Consider the following 22,296-nt stretch of genomic DNA (forward strand, 5'->3'; position numbering starts at 1 on the left):
GCCTCGAAACATATGAAGGCATATGCGACACTCAACGGTGAAGAGAACAAGATGCCAATGCTGGGCGGTCCATTCAGTATGTTTCTGGGCCCATCTGTACCGCACTGCACGGTGTCATGGTCGCAAAGATCGACCTAACCAAGGTCGTCAGGAGTCCTGTTCCGCATCATGCAGCCTATTTCGCACGGTTTGAGTCATAACGCGACGTCCTGTGCTGCACGGAAAGCATTGTTCATCATGGTGGCGTTGCTGTCAGGTTTCCTCCGAGCCATAATCCTTAGGTAGCGGTCATCCACTGCAGTAGTAGCCCTTGGGCCCTCTCTGTATCTCTTCCATTACCGAACAACATCGCTTTGTTTTATCACGAGACGCTTTCTTTGTTGAGAGCCTTTCCTGGCACAAAGTAACAATTCGGATGCGATCCAACAGCTGTATTGACCGTCTAGGCTTGGTTGAACTACAGACGACACGTGCTACCTTCTTCCTGGTGCATTTACTGGACCTCTTCCGCCGTCTGTTACCCTCCTCCCCCATCTAATAGGCGTTGCTCAAGCATGGTTGTTGAAGTCTTTTGGTGGATTTAGTGACATCTCTAAACAGTCAAAAGGACTGGGTGTGTGATTCAATATCCACAATCATCATCTATCTTCAGGAGTTCTGGGAACTGGGGTAATGCAAAACTTTTTTGATATGTGAAAGAGATGCATTGAAGTTAAATACAATTGTTCTCTGTCACAGAACAGCAGTGTCGGTCATGGACATATGTGTGTAGTCTCCCGACAGAGATGTGAGAGCGGCTCAGTGCCGACTGGGTACGGCCAGCTTCCACAGGGGTATGGTGGAAGGTTGGGTGCGGCCGGTGGCTGTCAGTGAATTGCTATTGGCCTCAGACAAACCATGTGGAGTGCTCGGCGGCTGCAGATGACCATTTTAAAAAGCCAATGTCCTCCCAGTAGTTGGATGGATGCTTGGAAGGATGGAGGGAGGGGAGGTGTGAGAGGAGGTAAGAAGGCCACAAGTTTCGGTAGTTTGTGGTTGTACATCAAGGGGAACACACATTCAACTACCAACCCCTTTGCAGCCCTTTGGGACGACAGTTTTCCCCAGCACATGAGTTGCATTAAGACCCATTCATTACAAGTGCTCGTTTTTTCACGACAATTTCGAAGTGTAATTAGAATACTGAGGCATTTTTTCCATCATATGTGGTAACGTGCATTGGCTTAGATTACCTGGGCTGCGTGGTGTAGCGTACTCTGACGTCAAACAGTGATTGATACAGTCCTCAGCTGTATGCTTGGACGTAATACACTTATTAAACTCCTTTTCCTTCAACAGTTGAATATATTTCCAACCAATAAATAAACATAGTATCTTGCACCCATGCCTTTTTCCTGCTAGCTTGTAAATGAAGGGTGGAGCTTGAGTGTGCCTGCCATTAACTTCGAGTGTTATTGTGAAATTTTTTCCAACAGGATTTCTTTCCAGCAGACAGTCCTTGTGCAGAGCCGGCCGGGGTGGCCGAGCGGTTCTAGGCGCTACAGTCTGGAACCGCGCGACCGCTACGGTAGCTGGTTCCAATCCTGCCTCTGGCATGGATGTGTGTGATGGCCTTAGGTTAGTTAGGTTTAAATAGTTCTAAGTTCTAGGGGACTGATGACCTCAGAAGTTAAGCCCCATAGTGCTCAGAGCCAACCTTGTGCAGAATTATGTATATAGTTGTGTAATTAGGACCAATCTGTATGATTAATTACGTAATTAGGACTGATCTTTACTTCAGTTTCCCAACCAGAACCAAAATAAATAAGGTACACTAACATAATCTTCATTTCCTGCATCTGGGCAGTTTCCATTTGTTGGGGTGAGCATGTGGACTTTCCATACAGAGGGACCAGTGGTCGAGTTCTGGAAAGGGCATCACCAGTTTTAATTTATTGCGAATTCCAAATGCCTCTGGTGGTATAATTGTGTTAGAGGAGTGCACTTGGGCTTTCTGACCGCCAAAATTCTAAATTCCCATCGATAGGGTAAGTGGAGGAGGGGAAGTGGTGTGGAGGGGGGAGGGGCTTGGACCCATTTGCAGGCTGAGAAAAACACATGACGTCATCTGGGAATAGGGGTGTACGAAATTGGGGGTAATTAATTGATCAGATTAATTAATTTGCATATCCATTTGGTATCAGTTTGATATCAAAATTGCGCTGATACCCCCAAAACCCTACTACTATCAGTCCCAGAGTGCTTCAGAAGCGGCCACGTAGTTGCGTCTCAGGTTGTTCGAAATCAAAAATAATCTTAAAAGTGACAGATACACATTTTCAGCCACAGTTAACTAATTTAAAACTTTTAATTTAAAAAGAATATTCCTACACATAATAAAAACGTGTGTATTTTTGTTCCGCACCTCCTCTTAAAGTACTAGTCAGATTTCAATAAAACTTGGTGCACAAATCACTTACTATCTGGAAAGAACCTCTGTGAGGGTACGAGACACCTACCTATCAAAGGATTGGGGGTGTGGTGAAAATGAAGTGCTGCCGACGATTCGCAGATACTCAAGATTTTATTCATCGAGCATTCAAGAATTAGAGAGATTAGTGACTTGCAACCTACTTTACACGTAATTTCATATAGCTGCAAGACATTTCGTTGCTGAAATCTTCCACAAAATGAACAAACCAAAAAGATTTTCGTTTACTGCATTTTCGCTATTCGTGTTCCTGGAAGGAATGGTATTACGGAAACGTGGCTCAACCACAGCCTGGGGGATGTTTCCAGAATGAAATATTCCCTCTGCAGCGAAGTGTGCGCTGGTATGAGACTGTCTGGGAGATTGAACTGGGTGCTTGATTGTGAGTCGAACTCTGGATCTTTGAGTTTCGCAGGTAAGACGTGCTTGGCTAGGGAACTTGGGGTGGGGGGGTGAGACATGAAAATGGAGAGGGAAGGTGGAGAGGAGGAGATGGACAGAGGAGGAGAGTAGGATTTGGACACAGAAAGGGGATGAGGAAATTGACAGAGAAAGGGAAGAGGATGGAATGGACGGGGAGAGATGGAAGGAATAGATGGACAGAGGAGTTAGGAATAGATGGACTAACGGAAGACTGGGACGAATACATACTTGGGCTGTGCCGGGTGCTCAGTTAGTTATTTTACATATTAGTATGCATCTTTCGGTGAGGATGTGTTTATATACTGATATCCTGTACATACACACTAATACCATACAGCAAATTTCGCGTCATAAGTGATTGCTCAGTTGATAGGTACTGTTTTGGCTCTATAACTGCAGGCAACAAATGTTTTGTAGCCATTGTGATTACATTAGGTAATGTTAGAAATTATGATTTGAGACTAATTCATAGACGAGCAACCAGATCAGTAAGAGACGTAAAAACACAATAAAATTTATAAATTAGATACCATTACAAGTATAACCACTGACAGTAGTTGATTTTAACGAATAATTTAAACTTGAATCTCAAATTTTCTCCTGTTTCCAAGGATAAAGCCTTGATTTGTTTTTTATGAAATACTGATGGGACCTGAAACTATGCCAAGAATAATTATACACAAAGCATACCTGTGTTCTTGGTAATTGTCATAAGTGGAATGTGATTTCATCAGGAGATGTGCTCCACCCTGACGAATCTAATGGACTAATAACTTGGTAATCTGCACTTTGTAAGTTACCTAAGACACGAAGCAAAACAATTCAATAGGCTGTCTTAGCGGAATGCAGTTAACATGACGGCATAACTGTAGTTGACAAGACTGGAAACGCGCCGACAGTTTCTTCCCACACGTACGTCAGCTCTCGCGTTGCGTGGAGGAGAGAAAATCTCGCCGAATTCCCAACAAATTACACTTGAGAACGCTGCTGCTTTAACGAGAGCGGCGTGTTTCGGTCAAAAAAAGTGGCCGCCGTCGCTTGGTACGTGCGAACACGGTACTGACAGCTGGTAATGACGGTGGCGGTGTCTGCTGATTGGCTAATGAGTGGCCTCTTGCGGCGCGTACGAGCGGCTCAGGCGCCGACAGCAGCCACCCGCCACTCATCCCGGGAACTGGCGCGGTGCTTTAACCTCTTGATTTGTGTCTTCATATTAAAATTGGGCATCTGCGTGTAACGGACCGTCTCCTCCCTTGTAATGCGCTACCAAATCTGTGAGGTGTAATTCATGGTCGTTTGATAAAATACCAGTGTTTTCCTTTATATACCAGATTCTAATTTTACGTTCCTTCAAGATAACTTAACTCACGTATACCCACTGTGGCAGTTAGAGAACTGTCTTTCAATACATGTCCCAAAATAGCGATGAAAATTAAGCAATAAGATATTCTGTTTACACATGCTGTGGTAAACTACGATTGCCGTATCACGAGGCAGGTCCACACGCGTTGAGACGAGGAACGAAGATTAAAAAAATAATAATAATAACAAGAAAGTTATGACCAATGCATGCAGCTTATAAGGTTACTGCCTGAACTTTATAGCACTAAACTTTTTTTTTCTTGCGGAAATGCTGTAATATTCTCTTTAGTAACTTTGTAGGGGGATTTCTCTAAAAACAATCATGTAATGCTAGACTTATTACTGTTAGGAACGATCGACACACGAATATGAGGTGAACTGAAATGGGATGACGTCCTTTTCGCGAAAACACTATTGAGTACTAACATTCGCATGCTACATACATTTCGTGTGAGAAAAGAAGGAATCGTCAGTAGTACACTACTGGCCATTAAAATAGCTACACCGAGAAGATGACATGCTACAGACACGAAATTTTACCGACAACCTACAACGTGCTGACATGAGGAAAGTTTCCAACCGATTATTCATACACAAACAGCAGTTGACCGGCGTTGCATGGTGAAACGTTGTTGTGATGCCTCGTGTAAGGAGGAGAAACGTGTACCATCAAGTTTCCGACTTTGATAAAGATCGGAGTGTAGCTTATCGCGATTGCGGTTTATCGCATCGCGACATTGCTGCTCGCATTGGTCGAGATCCAATGACTGTTAGCAGAATATGGAATCTGTTGGTTGAGGAGGGTAATACGGAACACCTTGCTGGATCCCAACGACCTCGTATCACTAGCAGTCGAGATGACAGGCATCTTATCCGCGTGGCTGTAACGGATCGTGCAGCCACGTCTCGATCCCAGATTCAACAGATGGGGACGTTTGCAAGACAACAACCACCTGAACGAACAGTTCGACGATGTTTGCAGCAGCATGGACTATCAGCTTGGAGACCATGGCTGCGGTTACCCTTGACGCTGCATCGCAGACAGGAGCGCCTGCGATGGCGTACTCGACGACGAACCTGCATGCACGAATGGCAAAACGTAATTTTTCCGGATGAATCCAGGTTCTGTTTACAGCATCATGATGGTTGCATCCTTGTTTAGCGACATCGCGGTGAACGCACATTGGAAGCGTGTATTCGACATCGCCATACTGGCGTATGACCCGGCGTGATGGTATGGGGTGGCATAGGTTACACGTCTCGGTCACCTCTTGTTCGCATTTACTGCACTTTGAACAGTGGACGTTACATTTCAGATCAGTTACGACCCATGGCACTACCCTTCATTCGATCCCTGTGGATCCCTACATTTCAGCAGGATAATGCACGACCGCATATTGCAGGTCCTGTACCTGTTTGACTGCTGCCCTGACCAGCACATTCTCCAGATCTCTCACCAAATGAAAACATCTGGTCAATAGTGGCCGAGCAACTGTCTCGTCACAATACTCCAGTCACTACTCTTGAACTGTGGTATCGTGTTGAAGCTGCATGGGCAGCAATACCTGTACACGCCATCCAAGCTCTGTTTGACTCAAAGCCCAGGCGTATCAACCCCGTTATTACGGCAAGAGGTGGTTGTTCTGGGTACTGATTTCTCAGGATCTATACACCCACATTTCGTGAAAATGTTATCACATGTCGGTTCTAGTATAACATGTTTGTCCATTGAATACTCGTTTATCGTCTACATTTCTTCTTGGTGTATCAATTTTAATGACCAGTTGTGTAGTTATTCCTCCCTCACTCGGTGCCTGCGAGTGCTATATGTAGTTTGCGGAGTGAGATTGTTGTAAACAAAAACTTCAACCATCGCCTCCAGGTGGAATAAAGAAGAGTGAAAAGACAATTAGCTTACCACAGCGAAATATTCAAAATGTACAAAGGTTGGAACTTAAATAGTGGCAACTATTTATTCACAACCGATACAAAAGAGTTACATGTTTGCACCTGTTACTGCGCTTCAAAGTTGTCACCACCGTTGTGTAGAACCCGTTGCCAGTGATGTGGAATCCGTAGTATACCGTTAGCAGAGCCTGTTCTGTTGATGGTGCGAATGGAGCGTTGTTCTGCCTGTCGAATCTCTGGAACAGTTCTGAAGCGAATGCCACGAAGTGGTTCCTTCATCTTCGGTATCAAATCAAAGCCATAAGGACTTAAGTCCGGGGAATATAGTGGATGTTACAGTACTTCCTAGTCCCATCGACCGAACAGAGTAGCTACAGCAAGCGCTGTATGCGCCCGCGCATTGTCGTGCAAAATGATGGCTGGGTTGCGCAGAAAGTAACTCCGCTTCTTTCGCAAAGTAGGTCGCAGGTAATCCTCGAAAAACGAACAGTAATACTGTAAGAGGTCCATGATTAAGGAATTTGCTGCTAGCGCACTCGAGCAGATGTAATTTCGATGGATTGCTCACGCGCTGCCTGCGATATGTGTGCCATAAGAGAATCTCAGACCAGAGAGCAGTGTTTTCAGCAGTAGGAACTGTGTAGCAGTAGGAGTAAGTAGTAGCTAACAGTCGTGTACATCGAGTTGGCTGGGCCGGTCCTGGGGAGCGATAGCAGAGCATGAAAATAAACTTTTCTGGCACAGCCCTCGGCAATGCTGGTCGATTGGAGAAATTAGTAAATTCTTTAAATTGGGACGAATAATTGTCAAAAATTAATTTTTTTATGAGAAAGATTATTATTAAGAGATTTTTTAAAACATTTTACATGGGACTTGATATAACAATACTACATATGCGCGAGGCTGCATTTACCTTACATTATATCGCTCAGGCTCCGCCATCGCTCCCCACGAACGACCCCGCCAACTCGATACACACGACTGCTAGTTACTAGCAATACATTCCTTAATCATGAAGCTCTTACATAACACTACACTGGGCGGGGGCGGGGGGGGGGGGGGGGTAAAAATTTGGCAGCGATTGTGAGTCAATTGGACTTGCCGTGAGCAACAAATTTTTCTATAGTCTATTTAGCTTACTAAGTCTACAGTCACAGAGTATATACATATATATATAACATTATTGATAAATAATATAAGTACAGAACGAATTAGGAAATGAAATAGGGTGCACACGCACTGAGTTCAGAACATACTAAGAAATGAAAAAATGTATACGCAATGAGTACAAAATATATTAACGTGCACTCTATAAGTCTTCAGCATTTTTACGTGAACTGATCACATTAACAAATGAAATGAAGTGCACACGCACTGTGTAAGTCTTTAGCATATTTTACAAGAACTGAATACATTAAGAAATGCAATAAAGTGCACATGTGCTGTAAAAGTTTTTAGCACATCTACAGAGAACAAGTTAGGAAAGAATTCCAAGCTATGTTAAACCAAGGAATTATTGAACCGGCAGTTAGTCCGTACGTAAACCCGCTCCATATTGTTAAGAAAAAGGATGGATCACTTCGCCTCGTACTTGATTCGCGTCATGTCAACGACATTATTATTAATGAAACAGATCGCCCCCAGACATTAGAAGATCTTCTACAGAAATTTCATGATACTGCTATTTATTACACATCGGATTTAAAATCGGGATTTTCGCAAATTCAGCTCCATCCGAACTGCAGAAAGTACACAGAATTTCTCTGTTTTGGTGATTGTTATCAATTTTGCAAATTACCGTTCGGTTTAACAATTTCTTCAGCAGCATTTATTCGCGGTTGAATACTATACGTCCGACAAAACTGAAAGACAGAATCACAACATATGTAGACGACATCCTTATCGCAGAAGCTAACTGGTCTGAACACAATCTGATTCTTGAACAACTGTGGCAAACATTTCGTGCACAAGGCCTCACAGTTAATCTTAGCAAATCACACTTTGGCAAAACTCCTATAAAATTTCTCGGACATGTAATTTCAGCAGAAGGCATTGCGCCTGATCCGGAAAAACTTCAAGCTTTACGTGACATCACTGTTCCAACGACGAAGGAACAACTACGCAGCTTTCTGGGATTAATTAACTTTTTCCGTAAATTTATTCATTACTCTGCTTTAGACACCTCTAGATTATGCCAATTGACGGGTAGAAACGCTGTATGGTCCTCGGATAGCCAAGCACAGTCTGAATTTGTTAATTTGAATCATGCGTTGTTGAATGCACCACTTTTATCGCACCCAGACCTTACTAGAAATTTTTCCATTGCCACCGACAGTTCTAACACCGCTTTAGGCGCACATATTTTTCAGGAGATTGAAGAAGACGGTACTACAGTAATTAAAAACATCGCCTTTGCAAGTCGTATTCTGTCACCTGCTGAACGCAATTATTCTGTTACAGAACTTAGACATCGCAACCAACTTCTGTCAAGCAAATTTCAGCATCATGTATGTTCAACAAGTTGCATTTGAAAATTTCATTTCGTCGTCATTACGAGACAGAGAACAAGATCAGAGCAAAGACAACGTATGGCAACGTATGGAAAGAAATTAAACATCTTTGGCAGGATAGGAATAATATTACCATTAGAAGCCATTATACTGTACTCAATAATACTCTGTTTCGCCGCTCTCACCGCTCTCACCCTGACAGCAACAAGTGGTTATCATGTATTCCTGATGAACTTGTTAACAAATTAATATGGTATACTCATTTAAGTTAGGCACATTATGGAGCTAGAAAATTTTTTTTTATACCGAAACAGAACTGTTATTTTGCCAACTTGGAGAAACGTATTCGACGAGTTTTAGCGTCATGTAAAATCTGCCAGAAAGCTAAATCAGACACGACTTCACATATTCCTCCGTTACATCCCATTGTACCCGTTAAATTGAGACACATGGCCACTGTAGATATTTTTGGTCCGATTCCCAGATCTAATAGAGGTTTTTGTTACATCTTTGTCGCTGTTGAACTCACTTCTAAATTTGTTACCTTCATTCCGTTACGCAAAGCTACTGCTAAATCTATTTCGAAAGCATTTGTAAAACATTTTCTATTTCATGTAGGGCATGTATTGAAAGTAATTTCTGACAATGGACCACAATTTCGATCTGTAATATGGACACGTATGTTACGAGCTAGAAACATTTCTCCGATCTATATATCCAGGTATCACGCTTCTTCGAACCCTTCTGAACGACTGATGAAAGAAATTGGTTAACTATGTAGAATACACTGCCATAAAAACATATTGATTGGGATACACACATACACTCATTCCAGGATGTAATTAACTCCATACCAAATGAATCTACTATGCTATCTCCGACTGTTATACTAAAAAACGTTGAACCACCTAACAAAATTAAAGAATTAGTATCCTTTCCTACATCTCGTCGACTACGCCACCATGAAATAATTGACATTGTGCTCAACAACATCAAACGTGCCGCAGAGCGCCGGAGAAGACAGCAAAAACAGGTTTGTACACCCCGTGACTTTCACATTGGACAGACGATATTAGTACGGACACATTATCTATCCAACAGAGGAAAGAGTAGATGCAGTAAATTTGAGCTTTTATACGAAGGTCCATATAGAATTCGCAGCATTCCTCACCCCAATGTAGTACACGCCGAAACTTTGAGAACCAGAAAAAGCAAGGGCAATCACCATATTTCCAATATTAAACCCTTTATTGAATGAACATACTTTATGATTTGTCGCACTATAATGCTATTTGCAGATATTTATATGGACACTTACTGATGATTATCATATTTTTTCCTAGCAAGTGCCCGGCAAGGTAAGGTTAGCAGGTCGCTTTTATTGTCGTTATATATCAGACCGTGCACATTTTTCATTTTTTCGTGTATGTATGATTGTTTTCCCATTGAAAGTAGAATTTTTGTATGCACTACGAAATCTTTAAGATATAACAAACACCAGTTGACTTTGGCATTTTTCCTTATGATATTCTCAATATCTTGACTAATCTACATTTTTTGCTACTGCATACTGTGTGTACATATTTTGCACTTGAAAACTCTCTATGTTTTCGACATAATAGGTTTCCTGTCATGCTATGCTGTATGCTTAGTTGTATCACTAGAAACAAGTTTTTAGTTAATGGGTATATGATTTAAATGCAAGATATTAATCCATATTCATAATTTTCAGAAAGCAATAACATGTAAAAGAAATAAATTAAACAAACCACAGTGATTTACTATGAATGGAAATTTCACCATCGGAATGAACGAAAGAAAATGCAATACCTTGTCATGAAGAGTAAATGGATCAGAATTAACAAGCATTAACAAGAATATACTATAAAAATCACATAATAGCAGTCTTAACTAATTATTTTTCTTTCAGAACACGAGGCGATTGATGCAAGCTGCCTGACAGAACTACACATGTTAATTTTAGTGATGAAATATGCTAGAAGTAAGAAACTCTATACTATATGAAGTAATGCATGATAATGAGTAGTTGTATGAAGTAAATGGTAATATGAATATGAATAATGAAGTATCTATTATTTGCAGATGATAATAAATGATGATGAATGGTTATATGAAGTATATGGTAATATGAATAATGAAGTAATGCGTGATAATGAATAGTTGTATGAAGTAAATGGTAATATGAATATGAATAATGAAGTATCTATTTTTGCAGATGATAATAAATGTTGATGAATGGTTATATGAAGTATATGGTAATAGGAATTGTGAAGTTTTTCTTTGGAGATGATGATAACGATGAAGTTATGGTAATATGAATAATGAAGTGTTTCTTTGCCGATGATGATAATGATGGAGTTTATATATTTTCTATTAGTTAAGAAATGCTATGTAGTTAATTAAGTATTTGTTGCAGTTCCTTTTGACAGTATGTCTTATGTCGCATAGTATAATGACTGAATGTTTTTGGAAAGACAGCTAGAGTACATACATATTAAGTACACATTTCATTACCTATTAATTCGAAGTTTACTACTTTTCAGCATAATATACATTTATTCTTTCAGATCAATAATCCACTTTGTATTTTTTCCAGCAGAAGCTCTCCATGATATTAATATACTAAAGGCATTTAGCTATTAAATCTGTTCTAGTATTTGCATTTTTAACCAGTTGTGTGTATGGTTTATGAATGTGAGCACATATACTCTACTTGTTTCATAATCTTGCTGCAGCTCACTCCTGACGAATGACGTTATTAATCTTTATTTCCAGCAATAAGTCAAAAACAAATATTTTCATGCCCCAGCATTTGACTATCGATCCCAACGCAATGCATTGCTAGCACAAACAGTTTTTTATTACCAGTCCTAACTATTACCAGTATACAACTAAATGATGCTACCAGTTTAAGATATATTTTTGGTCCAAAATATAATGCAAATTTTTCTGTGTTGTCTGTGATTCCATTATGTCTATGTATTATTGGACTACCGACCTTGAGTAATAGTTACAATGTCTTACATTTTAAATATGTCTTATGTCACTTACATGATATCATATATAAACACCAGTAGCTTGATGCTACACTCAGTAACTCCTGTTTTGAATGATGACTTGTGAATAATACTGAATAATGTTTTGTAAAACTATATGAATACTTTGTAACTGGCAAATGAGTGCCAATAATTACTGTAATCAGTTGAGTTATGAATAGTGTTTTGTAATACTCAATACTTGCTACATGTTTACTAACTGGCCAATGAATACCACTGATTACTGTAATGAAATGTCTTATGATGCCAATGATGAATGTAATGAGATGACATGATGCCAATAATTACTGTAATGTTATGAATGATGTTTTGTAATACTGCATAAATGGTATGCCAATAATTATTATAATGAAATGACTTATGCATAAATGCTATGCCAATAATTGCTGTAAATAATATTTTGTTATACTCTACAAATGCTATGCCAATGATTACTGTAACTACATGTCTTATGCATAAATGCTATGCCAATAATTACTGTAATAAGATGAATTATGATTAATGTTCTGTAATACTCCATACATACAACTTCAATGCTGTGTAAATGGCCAATGAGTGCCAATAATTATTCAGATCGGTTGATACACTAATGTAATTCTGAATGATGACTAGCATAAGACTTAATGTCCTTCAACTTCTGACCTAATTACCACCAATTATTGCAATATCCGTATGTCCTGTCCATCCTCATGATCATGGAGCACTATATTTGCTTCCTGCACTAATTCTACGTTGATGTGAGATTATGGATTCTACAAAAATGTGGTGTTAACATATCAAGTTGTCCATCACCTTGAACGATGTCATTATGGTCCTACTGTTTGGTGTACCTAATGTACTACCAAAATGATAACATAGAATATTAATACAACATTTCAGTGTCTTGGCTACACTGATAAATACTTCAGGGAAGAGAACTTCAGATTGTCTCACTTGGTGTTGTGCTTGTGTAGAAAGATATGGACTTTCAGTGCAGCTGCGTGCAACCTACTGTGCTACAACCCTGATGCTATCCTTCCCATTCCTTTTCTGGTTCTTGTAAAATGGTAGAGACTTATACAGTGCGTATTCACTTTATTTAATTTCCTAATGTATTCACTTCTTGTAAAAATGCTGAAAACTTCTATAGTGTGAGTGCACTTTATTTCGCTCCCTGATATATTTAGTTCATGTAAAAATATTAAAGACTTTTACAGTGCTTGTGCACTATATTTCATTTTTTAATGTATTCAGTTCTTGAAAAATGCTGAAGACTTTTACAGTGCATGTACACTTTATTTCATTTCTTAACGTATTCAGTTCTTGTTTAAAATTGCTGAAGACTTATGCAGTGCGTGTGCACTTCATTTGTTAATATGATCAGTTCTTCTGAATATGCTAAAGACTTTTACAGTGCGTGTGCACTTTATCTCATTTCTTAAAGTATTCAGTGCATGTAAATATGCTAAAGACTTTTACAGTGTATATGCGTTTTATTTCATTTCTTAATGTATTCAGTTCTAGTAAAAAAATGCTAAAGACTTATACAGTGCATGTGCACTTTATGTCAGTTGTTAATATATTTTGTACTCATTGCGGATACACTTTGTCATTTCTTAATATGTTCTGTACTCAGTGCTTGTGCACTCTATTTCATTTCTTAATATATTCTGTACTTATATTATTTATCAATAATGTTATATATATATATATATATATATATATATATATATATATATATATTCAGTGACTGTAGACTTAGTAAACTAAACAGATTATAGAAAAATTTGTCGCTCATGGCAGGTCCAATTGACTCACTATCGCTGCCAAATTTTGGCCTCCCAGTGGAGGGTTATATAAGAGGTCCATGATTAAGGAATTTTTTGCTAGCGCACTCGAGCAGATGTAATTTCGACGGATTGCTCACGCGCTGCCTGCGATATGTAAGCTATAAGAGAATCTCAGACCAGAGTGCAGTGTTGTCAGCAGTAGGAACTGTGTAGCAGTAGGAGTAAGTAGTAGCTAGCAGTCGTGTGTATCGAGTTGGCTGGGCCGGTCGTGGGGAGCGATGGCGGAGCCTGAGCGATATAATGTAAGGTAAAAGCAGCCTCGCGCATATGTAGTATTGTTATATCAAGTCCCATGTAAATGTTTTTAAGAAATCTCTTGATAGTAATCTTTCTCATAAAAAGTAACTTTTGAAAATCATTCATTTCAATTTAAAGAATTTACTAATTTCTCCAATCCTTCGTCATTCCGATTATTGAAAAGAAAAATCAGTTGTTTCCTTTTATACATGACAAATCTATCGGCCAGCATTGCACTCGGCTGTGCAAGAAAAATTTCTTATAGGAGCAGATATATATGCGTTATCCGGCGACCTAATTGCGGTAAGAATTTTCTATTCATTCAGAATGATCTTTCAGAGCCATGACGCAATACTGCTGACGTCCAAATTTAGCAGTTTAAATTCACAGTCAGTTATTGAAAGGTTATAAGTGAGCCGCAATTTTATTGAGAGTTTAGTCACATTTTTATTATTGGTATATATATATATATATATATATATATATATATAGTGGGAGGGAGGTTACAATACTGTGCATTGACGGTCTGCCGTGGAGGAACGTAATGCGTTAGGATAACACCATCACAGTCGTACACGAGAATCACCCAAATCTTTAGACCTACGACTTCCACATCGCTGGCGACGGGTTCCACACAACTCTGGTGACTACTTTAAATGACAGTAACAGGTGTAAACATGTAACTCTTTTGTATCGGTTGTGAGTAAATAGTTGCCACTATTCAAGTTCCAACCCTCGTATATACAATGCGTTATTAGAGTGTGGCTTCACAATAAGACTCATAAATAACAACGAAAAGAGAAGTCCAAAATATGTACACGTCCCCATCATCGATATGAGACTGTGCAGTGGACGCAGTGCAGCAAGACTATACTATTTCAGCAGACCAAGTCATAGAGTCTCCAAGGTCACGACATTTCTGGTGATGTAAGGTAAATGAGGCCGTAGAGGGATACGCAGCATGTAATTTATGCTGTAAGATATTACGATAATGCAGTGTGTAGTTGAATTAATGGCATCGCGGTATATGTGAAAACGCGGTGGAAATGTATTACCCCATCGATTTGACTAACCTGGGGAAACAACTAGCAGTTTTATTCAAACAGGAACAGAAGCGGAGCAGTACGATCATACAGACAAAATAACACGCTATAAGTAAACGTATTACAAGATTAAACCAAGAAAGACATCGGATGGCAGAATGGGGCGGAATCGGTAAGTTCACAGATAAGCACATAGTTTTAAGGCTGCCTGTTTTCAGTGTCCACTGACTGCTTGATGTCTCGTTAGGTGGCTCCCTATCACGCCCACACCCTCCACCGCGGATCGATAATTTCAAGCGTGGGCAGTGTAGGAGACTGCACTACTTGGCGGTAAATCTTCATCGGCTAGAGCGCACATAGAACGATATCTGCCTCTAGTAACTGCACTGGGCGCTTTTGCGGGTGACTCTCTGTGATGGACGAGAGATGGTGTAGGAACAGCAATTAATGGTTAGTAGCTCCAATTCATTTGCTACGTTGCGATATGTAGAGGGAGAATATTGTACATCTAAGTTTTCAGATGTGAAATTGATCAGCATCCTGTACATTATGTCCATCACCCGTCTTTAGAGTGCATCTTTTTACGAATCTTTGCCAGCCATAGTCGGACTTTATTCTGTATGTCATTAACATACGGTAGAAAATACAAATAGATATGTTGTTGGCTTAGAGTGATAGTTTGTAAAAATCATTAAATAAAAAACTGTAGTCGAGATATGACTAAGATTAGCACGTCACCCCGACAACAATCGATATGTGTGTTTTTCTGCGTATTCATTTGGTTTTGGAAGTTAGAGTTGTGTAGGTTTACATTTCGAAGAAGTACAGTTTGTAGATGGTGACACTTGCAGAAAACATAGGTTCTCAAAATATAAGTTTTACGATAACTGTGTACCACATCTGTTAATTCATCCTGATAAGAGTCTCACGTTGACGAGAAAATTCTATAACCTGACGTATTTTCTTAAGCAACACATATATAAATATCCACTTCAAAAGCCATATCATTTCCTAAAACAAGGTGAAACCTTCCCTTCTCTCCTATATCTCTATTGTTAATGATAACCTTCCCTTCTACAATAACTTATGAAACCTTCCCTTAGGATTTCTATCTCTTAGTCAATTGTAACAAATGAAATCTTCCCTATGAAATTAATTCTCTTTCTCAATTATCGCATACAAATTTAAATGCTGCTTATTAAAAGTGATTTTCCGATTATTTCGAAGAACATAGAGAATGTGTCGTCGTCGTGGCCCTCAGTCGTTTCCTGCAATAACTCAAATCTGTTCCTTACCTTTTTTACTGTTACTGGATCGCCATCTGACTGCTACATCGAACTGCGACATCAATATACTTACTCTGTTTTACTATGCGCTATTAGCTGCTGGTGGGCTGTCATAATAAGTGGCTGTATTTATTATCAAAGCTGACGTTATTCTTTAATAGCAAAGCTGACGTTATTCTTTAATTAATTTGACTGAAGTTACGTAATTCATAGTTAAACTTTTTCTTGACAACAATAAAATTTTACAAAGTTTTACTTTGATGGTTTTTGGGATGGATTATAATCAGTAATGCAATATTTCTGGCAAAAATTAAATGTATTCCCTATGAAATGATTTTACAAATGTTCAAATTGGACTTACTTTTTACAATAATCATACAACTAGCATTGTGCAAACATACCTTCAGTAGTCTTGAGTTTCCCAAAAATAATTCAATAACATTAGTTCCTCTTATGATAATAGTTCGCTGATGTCTCTGTACATCCGTTCATAATATCTTGTAAACCATAGCTGGTGGCTGGCAGGCACACCGCTCCTCTCAACTTCTCACTTCAGACCTGCTACCGACTCGCTTCAGATCTCACTTACTACTGACTTCCTACGAACGCTAAAGTGCGGTCTCTCCCGCCAACAATGCTTTCTGGTGCAGACAACCCCTGCTACCACTACAAAATGTATCAATGAGCGGTCTTTCCCGCTCTTTTCTTAAAATATGTATCCATACGCGGTCTCTTCCGCCCTTTTTAAAATTATATCAATTTGCGGTCTCTCCTGCGAACAATACTTTGGTGCAGACATTCCCTGCTACGACAATTATTTCCAACGTGACAAATATTAATTACTCCTACTTAATCCTATTAATAAAATATAAATATCTCTCATAAATTGTGGTTTGACAATAGGCAATACAAATACACACGTCTTACAATGGCATCTAAGTGACTAGTAATTATAGATTAGATTAGTTGGGATGGCTGATCGTGAGTATTCTAACGACAGCATGATGACATTTAGATGGTGGAACTGTCACACACTTCCACATAAAATATTGTGTGTGTGTAGCGTTGTAGCACCGCCTAACACACACACACACACACACACACACACATACACACACACAAATAGAAAACATCTCGAGCCAGCCAAGCACATTACGCGACTTTTATCCGTAGTGTCATTAGGTATTCCAATTTCTTTAGGAGCCATGATCGAAAGTGTCGTTATGATCAGTTCATTAGTATTCTGAAGATCATTTCTATTGTGTATCCTTACAGAGTGTATACAATTTTTTCCAGCCATAGTTGGACTGTACTCTGCGATAGTAACACACGAGACAGTGCAAATAGGTGATATGCGGTCACAGACTGATAGTTTGCCGAAAACAGTTGGCAGATGGCTGTATTTAAGATACATGTCGTCATTTACACGTTTTGTTTTGAAACAAAAATGCAACAACCTCGGCTTCCACAGCATCCACTGAATTTCGTTATTAAACTATGGTGAGTCTTTGCCATCCTCTATGCACTTACTAGGCACATAACTCTCCCGACTACGGTTTACAATCTGCTTAAACTTTACTCATAATTCGTCTACATCCATCTTATTGGAACTGAGGCCAATTCACTGTCCAAGTGAGATGTTAGTAAACGATTATCCGCTCTGTCTAGCAGAAACACTTTCCTAGCCTTCTTGACACATTTTTTTAATTATCGTCATCATAATTGCTACATGATATCATGATCGCAAATCTCCGTTTCTGCACTGACATTGTCGATATGGTCCAACCTATTTGTAGCTACAAGTTCTAAGACATTTCCATTGCGTGTTTGCTGTCGAGCTATCGGCTCAAGAGAATTTTCAGAAACGTGTTTAAAAGTATTTCGCATGAATCCACAGACAAAAAATGGTTCAAATGGCTCTGAGAACTATGGGACTTAATTTCTGAGGTCATCAGTCCCCTAGAACTTAGAACTACTTAAACCTAACCAACCTAAGGACATCACACACACCCATGCCCGAGGCAGGATTCGAACCTGCGACCGTAGCGGTCGCGCGGCTCCAGACTGTAGTGCCTAGAACCGCTAGGCCACCCCGGCCGTCAATCCATAGACATCCCAGTCTATAAGGGGTAGGTTAAAATCGCCTCCAACTAGTACTGCATGATCTGAGTTGACTGTAGTGTTTCTTTGAATAACTCTAGAACTGCCACAACGGAATCGAGTGGCCGGTAAAAACATTCAACAATAAACTTAGTTTCACTTACACCTCTTATAGACGACCAGACGACTTCACTGCCACACTCAACTTCGACCTCAATAGAGACTATAGTTATGTCAACTGCAATGAAGATTCCCCTCCTATGGCCTCTATCTGTCTTTCCGATATACATACTACGAGCAGAAAATTTACTATGTATTTGTCATTACTAATATCTCGGAACGCTTTTTCTTAGTACAGTCGACTTACTAAATTATCGCTGTGCGGTACACTTCTACCACCATTACTGATTTATTCGTGGTATTTAGAGCGACATGTTTTAAGATATTTTAAACTGCCTGAGAACTGTTTAAATTAGCCACTTCCCCATGCCCTGCACTGCGCTCTAATTACGACTGCTTCACACCAGAGCAAACGGAAGCTTCTCTAACATCCACACACACACACACACACACACACACACACACACACACACACACAGAGGCAATCACTATCTGAGACGTGGGCAGTGTCCAGGCAGGAGTCTTTAGGAAGTGGTGAACTTGATATCTGCAGGCTGCACGTGTGCTTCTGAGGGAGCGTGAGAAATTCAGCCTTTATCACGAGCGACACACCAGGTCGGGTATCTCTGCAGCGTAGGAATATTTTCCGTGGTTACCTGGAGCCAATGAGCTGATCGTTCTATGTAAGACGGTACTTCCCAGCTAAGCGACTGGTATAAGCCCAAAGTACAGACGCTTTACGTTTCTCAGACAAATGGGAGCGCTCCGTACACAAAGCAGCACTTCCTCCCTGGACGTCCACTGCACACCGCAATGCTATTGAGATTTGCGTGGATCTCGGGGTGGCAACGGATGCCCATTAAGCACCGACGCTTCGTAGGTGGCTTTAGTTCTACTTATCGCACTCTGTTTGGATTGTTTATGCCATCCTTTTTTAGTTCTCTCATGACACCTATTAGTAATGTAGAGATAATATGGTCTCCGTGGGCAGGATGTCTGTCACCGGCTGCATACCTCGTACTAGTGTCTCTAATGTGTCAGCACCGACGATGGCTGTGCCTGATGTAAAAAGGATTACGCATACATTGTTTGTTTGGATAAAATGTATTTCTTGACCACTGCCTGCTCGATTTTGTTCGGTCGCGTCGGCTGCCTGCTTTGTAGGTGTCGCGTTTCAGTAGCAGCAGCTCCTGCGGCGGTGTTTACCGTATTGCCGCGCATCTTGGAAATCGGCAAACCTCAGAGTTTCACTATGGTGTCATAAATTGACCTACATTTGTGTTGTACGATGTGAAGTAATTCGTGCCAACAACAGGTTCCAGTATTGCCTGCTACATACCTGCAGAGCAGCAAGTTAGGCATTTAATTTTGTGTCACCGACAGACACCACACTTGCTAGGTGGTAACCTTTAAATCGGCCGCGGTCCGCTAGTATACGTCGGACCCGCGTGTCGCCACTATCAGTGATTGCAGACCGAGCGCCGCCACACGGCAGGTCTAGAGAGACGTCCTATCACTCGCCACAGTTGTACAGCCGACTTTGCTAGCGATGGATCACTGACAAATTACGCTCTCATTTGCCGAGACGATATTTAGCATAGCCTTCAGCTACGTCATTTGCTGCGACCTAGCAAGGCGCCATTATCATTTGCTATTTATCTTGTGATGCATGTACCGTCAGACCAATGTTCACCAATTATGGATTAAAGTTAAGTATTCCAACAGATACGTACTATTTTTGCTAGTCTCATATCCCTGACCTGTTCCAGACCTCACGCCATCCTGCGTGAGCTTTAACTCGTGCCTTTCGGCTTCACCTCGTAGTGGCTTGGCTGTCTTGCCAAGTTACAACAAATTTCTTCTGTGTTTTCGTAGTCGTTAATTTCTAAATTCACTGCTTGTTTTTTTCTGTTTAAGAAGTGTCTTATGTTGTAACTTATAAAGTGTAAATCCACGCAATCTGTAGCCCGATTTTTATTCCGTTGTTTGTTTTGAAGAGACAGCAACCGTTCGTTTCATTTAGTCTGACACCAAGTGTTGCCTGCTTCACACCTTCAGAGTAGCAAGTTGCGTATTTAGTTTTTTGTATGTTTTCTTAGTAGTACTGGGTTGGATCGGATGTGTGCTGTGTGTGGACGCAGGAGGAGCTGGCTGCTGTTTGAATAGGTCCTTTTGGCTACGGTCAGCAGTCCTCAGACTGCTGCCTTGGGATGTAGCGGTGGCGGAACATCTGGAGCGTGGCATGGGCCACCTCAGCTGTCACTGGTTTCACTCACGGGCTCTGCTGCCTAGGCACCTACCCATTCATCATGTGAACGGACATGTGGTGGCTCCTTCACCATGGTCGGAGGAGACCCATGGTTGGAGGGATTTTTGCTAGTTATCAGGAGCCCCAATTTTAGGAACATTATGGCGCTTCTTAGAAAAATAGTGGTAAGGTTCGCAAAAAAGGTAAATTACACTCAGTATGACTGCCGGGGGGTCACGTCAGAGATGTAGAGGAGACCTTGCCTGAGGCTATCGAGCACGTATGGTGCAGTCGTCTGCAAGTTGCAAGTTGTGGCTCACATCGTCGCCAATGACGCCTATCTCTTGGGTTCTGCGGCCATCTCAGTTCACACGGACGGCAGGCGGAAGTAGTGAAGGGTACTGGCGTCGTGCAAAGGGTGCAAGCAGAGCTCGCAATCTGCCGCATTGCTCCCAGAGTTCATCTGGGTTCTTAGGTTTGCAGCAGAGTGGAAGGTCTCAACCGAAGGCTTTGTCCACTATATCACGGTCTAGGCTGCAGGTTTTTGGATCTCAGATGAAGAGTTGCAGGACTCCCATTGATAGGTCAGGTGTGCGCTACAAAAGAGGAAGCAGCTACTCGCGTAGAAGAGTGCTTGTGGACTACACACAGTCGTCTTTCAAGCTAGGCGGTAGTGTGAGGTATCCTGATGAACCCTCGCCAGTCGACACGTAGACAGCGAAATCAAACCGCATTTAGAGTATACACAATTTTGCTGTCAAAACTTTATCAGTAAACTGCCGAAGAACTGGTAAGAAAGTCACTGAATTTATTGCCCTCTAGGAAATTTGTAGTGCTCAGATTATCCTCGGGACCGATAGCTGTCTGAAAACTGAAGTAGAAAGGTCTGAAATATTAACCGAGTCGTGCAACTTATATCGGAAAAACAGGTTAGACCCCTTAGGAGGGAGAGTGTCCATTGCAGTAGACAAAAAGAGTCGATTTTGGGAGTGACTGTAAAGTTATCTGTTTGCGTATAACAGGTCCATGTGAAATCAACCTTAACTGTTGGATTTTTTACCTGCCACCCGACTCCACCGTGATGGTTTTAGAGTTTCCAACACCTCACTTATACAATAAATGGACGTCATTTAGTTCATGATGGGAGTAGACAATTATGGGTAAAGTTTGACGAGACTGTTAATTGCGCTTTGGAGAAGTATTACCGAGTAAGTGGATTAAGGGCAGAAAGGTCGCCGTGGTTTAATAGCGAAATTCGGAAAATGCTCAGGAAACAAAGATTGTCGCGCTCTCAATTCAAAAGAAAATTCTCGAATGACGAATGACAAAAGCTCATAGAATTTCGTGCATCCGTAAAAACATCGGTGCATGAATCCTACAATAACTACCACCGTCATACCTTAAACAAAAGATCTGACCGAGATGGTGATACATAAAATCGCAAAGCAGATTGAATGCTTCTGTCAAGTCACTCGTTTACCAGACTGTTTTGGCAATACAAGATGACAAACGGAGAGCTGAAGTTTCAAATTTTGCATTTAAGAAATCGTTCACGTAGAAGCAACCGTCGTTTGAACATCGCACAGATTTCAGTATGGAGGAATCACTGGCGCAGAGAAGGAACTGAAAGAGCTGAAAATGAGTAAGTCGTCATGACGGGACGGAATCAAAATTCAGTTTCAC

Source organism: Schistocerca serialis, chromosome 5, assembly GCF_023864345.2.
Source record: "Schistocerca serialis cubense isolate TAMUIC-IGC-003099 chromosome 5, iqSchSeri2.2, whole genome shotgun sequence".
NCBI classification, from domain to species: Eukaryota; Metazoa; Arthropoda; class Insecta; order Orthoptera; family Acrididae; genus Schistocerca; species Schistocerca serialis.